This window comes from Macrosteles quadrilineatus, unplaced genomic scaffold (genome assembly GCF_028750875.1).
Source record: "Macrosteles quadrilineatus isolate MER2022 unplaced genomic scaffold, UCM_ALF_1.0 Scaffold_3__2_contigs__length_128488019, whole genome shotgun sequence".
In the NCBI taxonomy this organism is placed as follows: domain Eukaryota; kingdom Metazoa; phylum Arthropoda; class Insecta; order Hemiptera; family Cicadellidae; genus Macrosteles; species Macrosteles quadrilineatus.
The window spans coordinates 11,277,164-11,292,462 of NW_026542596.1; the positions used below are offsets into that span (position 1 = coordinate 11,277,164).

Here is a 15,299-nt window from a genome sequence, read left to right on the forward strand (position 1 = left end):
CAGAAGTACAAGCCGCACACGTTGAGGCTAGGTGCATCCGTGCGTCACAAATCGTCCATTGTTCCTCAAATGCATTTTATTTACGTCTCATACTAATTGCAGGGGGAAAGCTGTCAATTTGTGGTAGATTCCGGTTTAACCTCACCCAAAATTGGAAAATTATAACGTAGACAAAATCATTGTATTATATTTAGACTCTTTCGCCCTCTACGGAACTCTTTCAGACCACATCACATACTTGTATAAAAGCGTGTTCAAAATCACTCAAAAATGGTATCGTAATGTTTCTTTATTTTGATTTTGGTCTAGGTCAGATTGAAATAGCCAGAGTACCGGTATTGAAAACTAATATTTTCTTGACCAGTACTCTGTCTTTCTTGGAACGAGCATTTAATTTATTAGATTTTTTTCATTGCAAACTTTATGATTTGATATTTATACCATTTACATAGTACACCGTGTCCCCAAAAAAACTTAACAATTTTAAATTGTTATATAATACGTCCAGGCATACCTAGTTTACTTTGAAGGTGATCATATCATAACTGAGCTCATGAAGTTTTGTTCAATATCAATTGTAACTATCAGCTGATTCATTGTTGTCGCTTGAAACTTGAAATTTAAAAACATTGCCCTGTCATTAAGCAGGCACCATGAACGCACGAGAGAAAGCGCAATTCGTTGAGTGGTACATTCAAAGTAAGTCAGATATTGCAGTGCAAAGAACATTTAGAAGACGCTATGGTCGACGTCCTCCATCACGGAACAGCATTCGAGCCTGGTATGACAAATTTATGTTAACTGGAAGCTTACAACATTTAAAAGGTAAAGGTAGGCCGAAAATCCAAAATGAATTGATTGAAAACGTGCGACAATTATTTCTTCACGACCCTCGAAAGTCTGTTCGCTGTGCAGCATGTGAGTTAAATTTGTCAATTTTATAAGTTTATAAGACAGTAGTTTCCGATGTCTGAGAATTGAGGCAAAGAATAAATGCAGCCTTTACTAACATTACTGACGAAATGCGCCATAGAGTGTGGACTGAATTGGACAGCCGTATTGACTATCTTTCTGCCAACAATGGCAACCATGTTGAAAATCATTAACACATATGATATCAAACAAAACTTAGGAATATTTGGGTCAGTTAAAATGTAATTAGTTTATCGTGTGATTGTTAATACACTTTTTATGAGTAAATGAAATTGTTCAGTTTTTTTTGGAACGCGGTGTACCTATTTAATTTTGCGATAGGACCATGATGTTGTGTGTCTCTTATTTTATTTCATTTCGGTTGAACCTCGTTCCTCTGCAAGGGACAAGCCGACGTTACAGGGTGTTTGGTTAATTCATAAGCTCTGTTTCGTTCAGTGTTTTATACAGTCAAATAGTTGTTGTGTGACAGAGGTGGGTTCACTGGGACAATGGCCGAGGTTCAATACTCTAGCTCCTAGCAGACTCCTGCCTTGCATTGGACACATTCCTAACTAGCATTGTACATTGGCTATACCGTATGTATAAAATATAATGGCTGCACTTTACTTTAGGTCCTACATTCATTCGAATAAAAATATCGATCGATATATCGATTGTTTCATTCGATATATCGTTTGGTTAGTTAGGTAAGGTTAACCTAACCTAACTAACCAAATGATATATCGAATGAAACAATCGAATAATCGATATTTTCATTCGAATGAGTGTAGGACCTAAAGTAAAGTGCAGTCAATATAACTAATACTGTCCTTCATCACTTACAGTCACCTTAAAACACTGAGAAATAATTATGTATATGCAAGGGATGATATTTTTGTTTTACTGTCATATTCCCTTTTCGAACACCCCTCTATATAGTTATCAGAAGGTTTCTAGTTCGGTCCTGATAAGAGTCAACCGATTTTTTATGGTTTTAGCGAATTTCCCATATAGGGAATAAGCTATTACCGTAGTACTCACGGTAAGACCTGGACCCGGGACCGATTTGTTTTTCGTTTTGAGGTCCCTAGAGGTCAAAAACACCATCCGTTCAAATTCTGTATATATATATATATATGTGTGTGTGTCCGTTAGCGCGATAACTCGAGCAAAAATGATCCGATTTTGATGAAATTTGGTACAAACGTGTAAACCTACGTTTATTCGAACGAGTTCGCGAACCAGCATGATCGGACCATGGGAACGGGGGTTTATGGGGGCTTTTATGGGGTAAAAATGGGTTTTTTCCATTTTTGACCCAAAAAACATAAAATTTTGCAATTTCTTTTAAAACTATTTTGTAGAGCTTATATTGAAGCGTTATAATGCGCCTAATGGTTACGGAGAAAATTCCAAAAAATTGTAAATTTAAAATTCCCATGTTATTCTTATGGAGAATAATTAAACTGTTGTAGTTTGCTTGTTTATAAACATATTTTTCCCAAATTTGGAAAATGTTTTTATTTCTTACTAACTATTAACATTTTACATAAAAAACACTTTTACTCTCCCTGTTGCAGCAAACCTAAGTATGTTTTAAACTGATTCTATTTAAATAGGGAATAAATGTGATATTTTTAAGGAGACATTTTAGTGTAAATCCATTCAGGGAAATGGAAATTCGCTTAGTCTGCAGGTTTGCTGCGGCGGGGGTATTAAAGTTTAAACTAAGCCCACCCGTTCTTAAACCCTGGGTTTGTAATGAATGCCTCGTTAAAACAGGCATTATTGGTCAGTACTAAAGATATAACCCAATTCATTAATTCACTGTCCATCCCTCACTCTGTTGCCGGTGTCGGTGTGTGTTGATGTCGTATCCCTAGGCTTTCAGAGTTATCACGCTTAGCTTAATAGCTGTAATTCATGTAAATAGGTTATGTATACTTGCATTAATACGGTTAAAAATTAATTACAATGTTTGAATTTTTCTTGTACATTTTATCAAATTCTAATGATTTTAAACAATAAAAGAAGATATTTCATAACACTAAGCACGTTATATGTCCAGGAAGATCATTAATCGACACTAATCATTAATCTCGTTTGATAACAGAATAAAGTTAGAGACAAAGAGAAATTACTTTTCCTCTCTCTATTCTGTGGTAGTCTACTATCTTTAACAAATGTGATCAGATTCTAGATACACGAAGTGGTAAGATTACGTTTTTAAATTAATGCTACACAATATTTATAAACATTAACGCCATCAACTACTGTGCTTTGTTCCATAAACTGGCAATGTAACCTTGTATAAACAATTAGGAAGTTTCAAGGAACGCGATACAACTATAAGTGTACAATCTTTTACCGGAAGATATCAGATTTGAGGAATGTTTTAGCCTAAAACGCTACTGCGCAGTCATATAGTCGTGGTTATGTATGAATGAGAAACTAGCACTAGGTGTCCTTCGAGTGGACATATGGGTCACATGTTGACGCAGGTGTCTGTGTGAGTGTCTGAATCTGTAATGTCGACATCCCTCCATTTCACTTTCAACAATTATAATTAATGTCCCGAAGCTAATGAAGGAAGTAATCACAAGTTCTAGTTTTGGTAGATTGGTCTAGGTATAACTAGTAGTTTTGATTGTCCTTATATGAAAACTTGATGCGTAGGCAAGGCTATCGACTGGCAATCAGAAGATTATGCTCAGGAAATACAGTAGCTTTTTTATGGTTCAGAACTGGGCACACAAGTCCTTAATTATTGGTCTTTTATAAAATCATCGTGAATTAAGAATCAGTTGATCGTAGCATAGATTAAAAGAAGTAGACATGCTTGTTCGACGTCTACTTCTTTTAATCTATGATCGTTGTCAGTAGCGATGTTATCATCTTATTGATTCGACAATCATTCTTCGCCTTAGAGTACGAGTGTGTCGGCGTATACACCTAATACAAGAGCGATGTTTCATATTTTGAGGAACTATCTCGATTTGAATACAACAATGATATAATTCTTTGCCAAAGATTTCACGAAAGTTGTAGGATCAACTTAATGTAAATACCAGCCTGAGAAGTCAGTACGTTTTTCATAGATCTAGGCTGGACCCAGCTACCCTTTGCCATGGGACTTTTAATAAAATGGCTCTGGATGAAGAAACAACTGTTCTTAGTTAGTAACAAAGCTTCATAAGGTGTAAGGCGTCTCACTTCATTCTACAACAGGCGTCTCCATTATCACTCATTTACCGGTCAAAATTCAAATCATTGCGTCTCTGTTTTTATGTTACGAAACGAATTAAATCTTGGTTAAAAAGTATAAATGCACAAAGCGTAAATAAATTAAAACTTTGTTAAGCGTTTTATTAAACTCGTCCACGAACATGACAGGTAGTAGGTGTGATCATTGGTAAAAAGTCAAACATGTAGGATTCGTAACTAGATCTAAACTACATCTATCTAATCTGTAGAAACTGTGAACCACGTCCAATAAAATACCGTGATAAGCATTCCATGAGAGACAGTTCACAGGCAGTGAACGACAGCTCCATACAGTAAGATACTTTGGGGTTCGGGAAGGTTCGGAAACGGTCGAGCACTGTCGAGGACGAACGCCGCTTCAACTAACAAAGGGGTCTTAATTAGATTCACATATGAAGGCTGGACTGACAATGACTGGCAAAAAGTATAGCGAACTGAACAAGCGCTCAGCAAAACAGCTCATAGTGAGCGATCAGCGAAATAAATCTTTGAATAAGCGGTGAGCGAAATGGATCTTTGAGAGAGCAATTTGCAATGAAGCTCTTAATAAGTGAGCTGTGAATTTATCTCCCAATCAACAATCAAAGAAGTAAAGCTCTAAGTAAACAATATATAGAAAAGAGATGATCGAAAATTACTTCTGATTAATCAAAATTAATTATGCTCCAAACAGGTGAACAGAGAAATGCATCCATGAATTAGTACACAGAGAAATAATGCTCCGAATAATATCGAAGATAATTGTTTCTCTGATTGAGTAGGTATGTATTTATAAACCGTAATGTATTCTTATGTAACCATGAAAATGAACCTCTAAATGAGGGAAACAGAGTGTATCATTAAGTTAGTGTGAGTAATCAGGAAATGCAATCTCTAAAGAACGGGATAAGCAACGTGAGTAATTAATTAGAGATATGATCCTCTACATAACCAAAAAACAAAATGTATCATTGAATCAGCAATCAATGAAGCTCAAAGGTGATCAGTGAAATGTATCTCTGATTAAGAGGCGAGAAAAATCTCTTTAAACCCGATAAACAAAATACATCTCTAAATAATATTCAAAATGAAGCGATCAACAAAATTTCCTCCGACCAATAAGAGACCAGCAAAATCCACTTTATGGGTAGGACATGAGTGAACCGTAAGCGACAAAGCCTATCTGAATGAAAGTGTCGTAATCGTTATGTTTTATTATTTGTAGGCTATCACTAGTACGTTTGTAGCGCGATTCGAAAAAATAAATCGGTTAGGCAACGCCTGCGGCGGTCTTTTACAGATGCATAATTGAATATCTGTCTAATTTTCATTGACTAACACATAAGTGAAGTACTGAAGGTTACTACTAGTTCTTAATTTATGGCGAAAAAATAATTGTTGTTTGTTTCCATAAAATCTAGAAAAATATGCTGGTAATCACAAAATTTGTGATTTAAGTGATTTCTAGAGTTTTTCTTATTAACTATTGGACATTTTCAGACAACTATATTTTTCCAACGCTTTGTAAAGGTAAGGTGGTGTAAAAATATGAAATTGAAGCATCTTTAGGTGATCATTGTAAATCGCTATCTTCAATCGTATGGTTTAACAGTGGACAAACGCCAATACAACATTTACAAAGCACTGAAGAGCTCTTTACAGCAGTTAATCAAGTTTATAATTGTATACGAAGTGACGTAAGTTCTTAAGTATGTCCGCGGGCCAACTAACAGAGACCCTGACCCTTGGTCGAGCAGGACGGTCTGCCAGGAAGTCGGTGATTGGTTAATAGGAGTCAGTCAGTCGGTGGCAGCACAGAAGCCCGCCAAAACTGTCACATTTGGCGGGTAACAATTTTCCAGACAATTCATTGCCAATGGTAATAAAAACGTATAAACAAAACATGGACGAATGACTTAGTTTCTAATTTTTATATTCAAAGTTGAGCAATTGGTTTTTGGTAACTTTTGGAACTGTGAATTTCAAAACTTACAGGGTACCACGAATGGATTTTCGGAATCATGCCTTGTCATACCTGCAAATGCTGAATAAATGAGGTACAGTATAGATGAAGCAGATCGTACTTGCACGTTCTTCGTGTTTAAAAAGAAAGAATTTAGTATGATTTGTGTGCTGTTCTTTAGCATGGTTCTTACTGTACTAAGGTTGATTAGAGTGTACACGAGCTTTAAAGCGTTGCCTTTTCGGAGCTTTGCACAATGAGGATTTGAATCGTACGTATAGGAGGGAGGTCTTTTGCTAGATTCTTTGTATTGGAATTGTAAGTTTAAAATCATGGAACCTGCCCGGAATTTGAATTGTCGAAGTTGTACTTTTTCGGAGGTTCGCATTGGTAAAGCTAGGGATATTTCCCTATCGGAGCTAAACGGCTCCCCAAAATGTTTACAACCGTGTCCACCGCGTCCTGTAGACACAGAGAGAGCGACCCAATAAGACACATCCATATTCCATGCGCGGCCCCGATAGTCGGTTGTGCAACGTGGTCGCTCGACGCTGGTTGCTGGTTTCACTTTTGCGCGTTGACGCATTGGCACCGGCCCAGACTCTCTCACTTGCAAACACCCTACTTGTCACTGCCGCAGATTTATACATTTACCAGGAGAATGAGAAAATGTACTGGACTTCTAGCACGGTTTCGTTGAAAATACGGCAACCCAGTAGTTATGATGCTCACCTCACAATTCACAAAGGTCGCCGGTTCGATTCTAGTAGCCAGTGCTTCTTAATAGTTCCAAACTGGACCCAACCCTTCTTGATCATGTGGTGTGAATGGTCTTGGTTTCAGAAACTGATATTATTAAACAAAACATTACTAATAAACGTATCCCACTGAATTTGATATGTCAATCTTCCTCACTTATTCATGTTAAGAATGCAGCATTACGTTTCTGTGTAAATGGTGACAATTTATTACAATGAGATTCATGTTGATTTTGAAACGATTAACACATTTAGGACACGTACAATAGAAAATGTAAATAAGTACATGATATTATTGCCTCAGAATCAACGATATATATTGGAAGTGCACCTATGGTCAACAATATTCCATCAATAATGGAAAGTTGTAAGCTAAGGAGACAATCGGACAAAGTGGTGACAATAGATTCGTCCGGACGAAATACGGAATTGCGTCACGCCAAGGTGATGTTATATAGTTATATAGTTGTTTTGCTAATACATGTATTTAATGAAATTACTATTGTTGTTGAAAGATTGTGTTGAACCCTTGGTAATAGATTAACCAACGTAAACAGTAGTTCCATGAGTAAGTTGTAGTCAGTCTTCAAATGAAAAGATCAGTTGAATAATTGTATTTGAGTAGTGCGAGTAGTCTTCCCACCATGTGCGATCAAGGGATCAAGTCTGTGTTTATGTATATTTCACGTTACCAGCCCTGTCTCTGTGGGTCGCCGGAAGACTGCTGTGGGTCGCCGGAAGACTGCCCCCCGGAAAACTACCCTCCAAGCAGGTTCCTACGTCATATTGACGTCAGAGACCGGGGGGCAGTTTTCCAGTCACGGACACTCAAATTTAGTTGTCAAACAGTTCTAATCTAACCTAACCTAACCAACCAAACTTGCTGTAACATTTCGAAAATCTGTTTTATATTTCACCTGGGGGGGGGTAGTTTTTCGGGGGATAGTATTCCGCATCCCCGTCTCTGTTACAAAATCTTGTGGCCGCTGGCCCATATACTCAGCTCAACTCAGTTTATAAAGCCAAAGCTACTACGTACTACAGAGGTTACTAATTGATAACATCTTCATCCTATTGTAAATTCTTAAGCCGTTTTAATGTGCGTTTCATGTTGGTACGTCTGGAGCATGGTAATGTCTATTAAATGCATGTCTTTTACTGTATATAAGAATGTATTTTACGGTATTCCCCTTACTGTGCGGTGTGTTTTTTGTGTTACAATATCAGAGGAAAATATGGATTATAGTTGTATAGGTCTAATTAGTTAAACCGTCTTTTCAATGAGTAGGGCCTAAAAAACAAGGAACAAACCTGGAACAAAATTACCTAAATGAATCTGATGGAATTAAAATTCAAATCTTCAGCTAATCTATAAGGATAATAAATTCAAAAGGAGTATGTGTTATGCTACAACATAGACATGGGTATGGGGTGTCAACTACTGCCCTCTACTGCGCAATATCCAAGCCAATCACGTGCTATTAACCAGACTGTGTTGTCGAGTGGTTGTTTTGACGGCGTGGACAACGACAAATCTCCTCCGAGGATAAATGGCCATTGCTACCAAGGTCATCTGCTGATCGAAAATGGCGGCTCGGCTCGTCTCAAGAGGAAAATACCGTCTGTGGGTCGACCTGTCCATGATTCATTTGTCTGCTTGTAATTATTCCTATCTTGTTTTCCAATACGCTGGTCTTTGGACTTTGCTTTAACAACTCAGTCCTCCACACGGATTTATACAGGGTGAGGCAATGAAAGCGCCCCTATTTATAAACAGTACAAACTCAATAATATTCACCCTATGGATATAAATAGCATACCAAAACACAGATTATCTTTTGCCATTTTAACTTAACAAAGTCATTTTTCCATTTCTTGAGAACAAAATCCTACAAGTGACTTCATTGTCCTACTTGACATTCCTTTTTAGCCACTTGAAACTCCATCAAATACTCCTCCAGCACTTCTTCAGGAATCACTTTAGTTTTTGGACTATCCTTAGCTTCGGTTCAAGCAAATCTGTGGGGTGACTTTGAAAAACCTAGAACGTCAAGTAGCTTAATAGAACAACCCCCCCCCTCCCAAAAAAATTAGCCAACGTAAAGCTTTCAACAATAAAAGCTTCCTGGCAAATCTCTTCGGACTTTGAGTTACTGGGACTCATATTCTTTTAACATTTGCTGGTGTACAAAGAGTTTTGCGGCACCCACCGATTATTTTTTTTTTTGTTTAAGCGATTATCCTAAATAATTTTACCCAGTTCAACATTGTTTTCCAATCTGGAACAGCGCCATGTTGACCAAGGATGGAATACGGTCCAAACCATCTCTGGGTTTTTGCACAAGAACCACTATTTTATAAATACGTTTCCACATCAAAATTTCAGTGTTAATAGCCTCAGGCATAATATTTACTAAAATGGCATAGTTTAATTGATGTTTTAAGCACAGCTGATCATTCATTGTTGCAACAATTAACATGTGACAGATAAAACAAATTGTAGCGTTCTCATTGCCTCACCCTGTACATGGACGTTAAGGTACATGGGAGAATGTATTGTTATTAAGACGCCTTTTATGTGTGTAAGCTGAACATCAATAGAGGCTGAGTAAGATGACCAGTGTAGCTTTGATTAAAACTAGAAGTGTTTACAGACATGCAGGACAGCATGGTTCAGTTTAGAACCATCAACAGAATTTTGACTTTTCGCAAGAACGAACCGAATCCCTTTCAGGTACTCATCTTTAGTAATTACATTTACTCTCTCTTCTACACTGTGGAGCCTGGAAACATAATGTATCGTTTGGTGTACAAAAAGTATTTTTTTGTCTTGTAAAATGAATCAATCAAATATGTAAGTAAAAATATAGCGTATTACTAGTACAATACATGTGCAGTATTCCCAGCACCACCTAATTAACCAATATTAACACAGCTAAATTAATTGATATACATCAAGTCTCAAGTCTGATTTCGTAGGTAAATAGTAGTTTACGCAACGATTGCGTAAATATAGTGTTAACGAATCGAGTAGAAAATTTAAGGTACGAGCCTTGGCGAGTGCCTTAAAAACTTCTACGAGTGTCGTTAACACTATTTACGCGAGTTGCGTACACTACTTTACCTACGACATTGTTTTAATTACTAAACCACTACTTATAACTTCTAAAAGAGGACATGTTTTCGTTTATAACCAATCATTGCCACTGACAGTGATGCAACGAAACATTGTATCAAACACTAATTGCACCAATCAACAATTAAATTGGTCTGAACAGCTGATTAGTTGAATTTAGAATTTTTTACAATTTTACTTCAGCTCTCTCAATCCTAGAACCTAATTGGTCTGTTACCCGTGTTGTTATGAGTAAAACTATGCTGTTATGGAAGTAAACAATGCTGTTATAAGATACTTTTCAATTCTAAGAACTGTACTGAAACGGCTACTTTAAAAAACGGTCGTAGGTAAAAGTAGTTTTAAATACCCATTCACCTTATATAGTATGATGAATCCCAGGTATTCTTCTTATCACTATAGTGAGGTACAATAATTAACTATACTTATTCAGATTAGTTGTTTAGATAGAAGGTGCCAACCACGTTCATGAAACAACCTTGTTAGATAAGCTAGGTTGCAAGTAGAGGGGCTTTAAGTTAATACTAGTTGATAACACCTTGTGAGGTTTTCAAATATTTACTACACTGTTAATAGTTCTCAGCCAAGATGTATGGAGTAAAAGTGTGTATGGATACTCCATACATGTTGGTTCTCTGTTACTCTACTAGGAGAATACAGTAATAGAAAATGTGTTTTATTTATTTATAATAATGGATATAAAAACTGAACTTTTAAAATGGTTACTTCGTCGCTTCAAACAGCCAAAATAAAATATTACAGCTAAATTCAGCCACATAAATTGGCTTTACATATTTCAACCTGATGTTATAACATGCGCTATATAACTTCTATGGTATCTTAAATAAAAAATTGATCCTCTACTAACAATTGGTAAAATTAAAATGATGTATTTAAAATTTCTTTTTCACCACACTATGATGTTTTTTAGCTGTTTTACATGCGTTAATTGGTGGCTGAAAGTTACGTTTTTCTGGCCATGCCAGCTGTCATCGTCATTTGGGGACCGAGCAGGTTTTTACATCCCTAGGGCCGCAAAATCATCTGCCCGCTTACTTTCTTAAAACACTAATGTATATTAAATACACAATCAGTATCGATAGCATTATTGTCAACGCTGCCTAGCAACTATTTATTATTATTTTCGCTGATTCCTCAAATTATTTTTCACAAAACCTTGAAGTTGTGTTGACTATCATTGTGCATTATTATTGTGGTGAATAGTGTTAATAGGGTATAATGTGGTGAAAAATTGCGTTCGTACCACAGACCGAAATGGTTTTCGGCCCTCGGTACGAAATATAATATTACAGTGTAGAGTTTACAGTTGACATGGAATAAAAAAAAAAAAAAAATAGTTGATAATAAAACATGTTTATTAGCAGGAAATACTTGTAGAAAAGCTATAGTTAAAAGAATTCTTCATTGTAGCCGATATTTCATAGGGTTTGATAGCACTAAATAACTCAATTGCAACATACCACATACTTCGGAAACACCCGTTCTTTTACAACACCAAAACAAAATAGGATCCATTTTGGTAGCATGCCGATTAAGATTAACACAATGGTCATTAAGTAGCTTAAAGAATGGTACAGTATTAAGAAATATATTAAATATATTTTTATGAACAAAATTGTTTTTCGGTCCTCGCTTTGTTGAGTTAAATTTCAGTTGATATCAAGAAGAGGCACTGTCGGCTCTAGAGCTTTGACACCCTGTAGCTGTAGCACCAACCTCATGACGTATACCTTTACGTCCTACTCCTTCAGTGAATGTAAGGTCAACGCAAAAGGTGAGCTTTGACACCCTGTAGCTGTAGCACCAACCTCATGACGTATACCTTTACGTCCTACTCCTTCAGTGAATGTAAGGTCAACGCCCGGCAAAGGCATTTCCGAGTGTCCAAATCTGGAATGAATCTGAGACTGCAAATTTGCAGGGTGTTTCAGAATGCGGATCTAATTTCGAGGAACTGCCAGGCCGTAAAGATGTGGTGGTGAATGCAAGATGCTAGATATCCTTTAACTCTGCCGCCGCCGTGCCGCGTCCTTCATTCATGCGTTGGGTGTGTCTGGACTGCTTGAGCCGTATGTTTAAGCGTTTCCAAAACGGATGTTTTAAGTTGTCGCCAGTTTTTGAAGCAGAATGGACGACTTTGAGTTGTGCACTACATGCGCTGAGCTAAAGCGATTTATGTCGAATAAACTAAATTGTTTACCTAATTAACCTGATTAACGACCTTTTATAAGCACACCTTAAAGTCAAATCAACTATCCCTGTAACAAATACCCCCGCCGCAGCAAACCTGCAGACTAAGCGAATTTCAACTAGTCTGATTACATTTTTACTCAAATATTTCCATAAATAAGACATATTTAATCCCTATTTAAATAATATTAGATTTAACGAGTGCTTAGGTTTGCTGCTACGGGAAAGGTAAAAAGTGTTTTTGACCATACGTCAATAGTATAGGATGAAATAAATAAATTTGCCAAATTTTATCAATATATACCCATAAACAAGTAAACTACAATAATTTTCATTTTCTCCTTAAGAATAACATGGGAATTTTAAATTACACTATTTTTGAATTTTCTCCGTGACCGTTAGGCATACAACAGCGCTTCAATATACTATTTTTTTTTTAAGCTCTACAAAACGGTTTGGAAAGAAATTGCAAAATTTTTTGTTTTTAGGGTCAAAAATGGGAAAACCCCATTTTTACCCGATAAAACCCCCCATAAACCCCCGTTCCCATGGTCCGATTATGCTGGATCGCGAACTCAATCGAATAAACGTAGATTTACACGTTTGTACCAAATTTCATCAAAATCTGATCATTTTTGCTCGAGTTATCGCGCTAACGGACACATATATATATTAATTTGAACGAATGGTGTTTTTGGCCTCTAGGGACCTCAAAATGAAAAATTAAATCGGTCCCGGGTCTAGGTCTTACCATGAGTACTACGGTAATAGCTTATTCCCTATATGGGAAATTCGCTAAAAGTAGAGAAAAATGAAAATTTTATAATTTAGCTCAATAAACTTTGTCATTTTTAATCCAAAATTGGCGACATCTGGTCCTTATAGGTGGGATGACTTCAGTATCCTAAAGTAATGGTTTAAACTTGTTGGAGTTTTCTTGTGTTCCATACAGTGAACCTTATGACGGTAAAATAGCAATGATCAGAATATGGTTCTTCTGCAGTAAGCAGTTATAGCTAACATGTGTTAGCTCCGAGACATCCGCTGTGTAATTATCGCCAGAGTGACAGGGAAAGTACGAGACTTGATGACGTCATATTCGTCCACTGAGGACCATTCTTACTCGCGAGTCGCGACCGCGGCGTGTTGCGTTGTCCGGGAGCAGCGAAAGTGTCCCAAGAGTACCTAGTTTGTGGAACGGGTTCTCACTTAGCATGCTGATCGCTGACGTATGATGAGCGAACTGAAAAAGTGTTAAAAGAAATAAGGATGGGGACCAAGGGGGTCCGAAGTATAGCAAATTCGTATTTAAAAAAATTAAGATAATTTACCGGTGACAAAATTCCTTGCAGTTACGAAAAATAATGTTTCACCAAGACATTTATTTGGCAAAGTATTATTTTCTAACGCATATTTTCTAATCTATAGCTGTTAATACCGGTATATTTTTCTTATAAATACTTTTTTTTCTGGAGTACAGTATATAGAGACTAGTATTACAATTTTTGTTGTATAAGTATTTAATTTTGTAGACAAATGTTTTATATTGGTTTATAATGTACCTATATTCGAATGATGACAAGATCTGTATCTAAAAGAATTGTCTCCTAATTTAAAAGTGCTCAGTAAAATTCAGCTTTTAATTCATACTATTATAAAATTGAGGGTGTGTCTGTCTGGGCAGCTGTCACGACTAAAATACTAAACCGATACAGCCCAAATTAAGCACCAAGATGGTCCACATATCTAGGAATGTCATAGGCATATTCACTTCCCTGAGTTCCTCTCGGGTCCCCTTGGATGTCCAAAGTTTTAAGATGAGGTTTTCAAAAGTAAATATTAATTGGTCTCCATGGAAGCATGAGAAAATTCACAATGTTTACCTTTGCATTGCTATTTCCAATGCAAAGGTAAACTACTGGTAAATTACATTTACCAAGCTAAATGTAAACAGTCAGAGCTACCAAATGCTCTTCAGACAGCTGATCCAAACAAACGAAATATATTTTACACGACTATGTGTTAGGATTATTTAATCTTAAACTTGGTTATAGATTATTATTATTCTAAATCTATTTCATTGATTATGAAACTGATGTTTCTTCCCGTTGCGAAGCACGGGTAAAGCAGCTAGTAGTTTATACAATGATCGTGGTTAAAAACATGATAAGTGATGGTTTCATCAATTTTGGTATAGGTTGGAAATGAGGCGAAAATTGCAAACACTATCGTTAAAATATGAGGTAATCACATGCATTAAACTTTACTACAAAATCGCACCACAATTTCCTCAGATAACCCCCTGATTTTTTGAATAATAAACTAACGTTCACATAAAGTAGCGTACTCTTTCTACCAATTATCATACTTATTACTAAAAAATAACAATTGGTTTAAAATAGGATAATAACAATTCCCATAGGAGTAGCTTGGCGAGAAAATAAAACTACAGGTAATAACTCTTTAAAAGGATATTCCCACTATAAAATTGCTAAATGGGTTTTAAGAACTGGGCAAGAGGGAAAGGTTCTGTAATGGGGAGCTGATAGGGATTGTTGGTTGATGATAACAGGTCGTTAACGCTTTAGGTAAAACGGGCGTAGAACTATGACGTCATCGGGAAAAGGTAAACTACACCAAGGATAGCTGTAAAGGTTATCCTCTAAGATGTTATATCTTAAACGGGTTGTAATTAATCGTCCCTGGGATAACTACCCTGTGAATAATGTTAAGCTAACAAATTACACTCGAGTCAAACCCGAGAGCTGTCTCTACTAAAAATTCAAGTTGGGTAAAAATGCAGGATGAGGTTATAGGATGGTTGTTTTAATTTTCTAGATTCCAAAAATGCCACCCTCCAAAGATAAGAATGTTTTTTTCACTTATTGTTTAGCAGATTTTACAAGTTGCGTCCGACTCGTATAGACTAATATCATAGAAAAAACAAAACAGTATTTAAATATTCTGTTATGTTTAGTCGAAATAGTTTTTAAAGTAATCAATTATCAAAAACAATAGTTTTCAACAAATCGCCCTCTACACAAACTGGATGAGTTCCATGCTATATTAAGCT

At 36.4% G+C, this 15,299-nt stretch overlaps 1 protein-coding gene across 1 annotated transcript in view; it reads right to left on the reverse strand.

Moving 5' to 3' along the window:
• LOC128990214 (solute carrier organic anion transporter family member 74D-like) overlaps positions 1-15,299 on the reverse strand; it is a 56,244-nt gene that overhangs the window by 29,469 nt on the left and 11,476 nt on the right. The gene's annotated exons all lie outside the window — the stretch shown is intronic.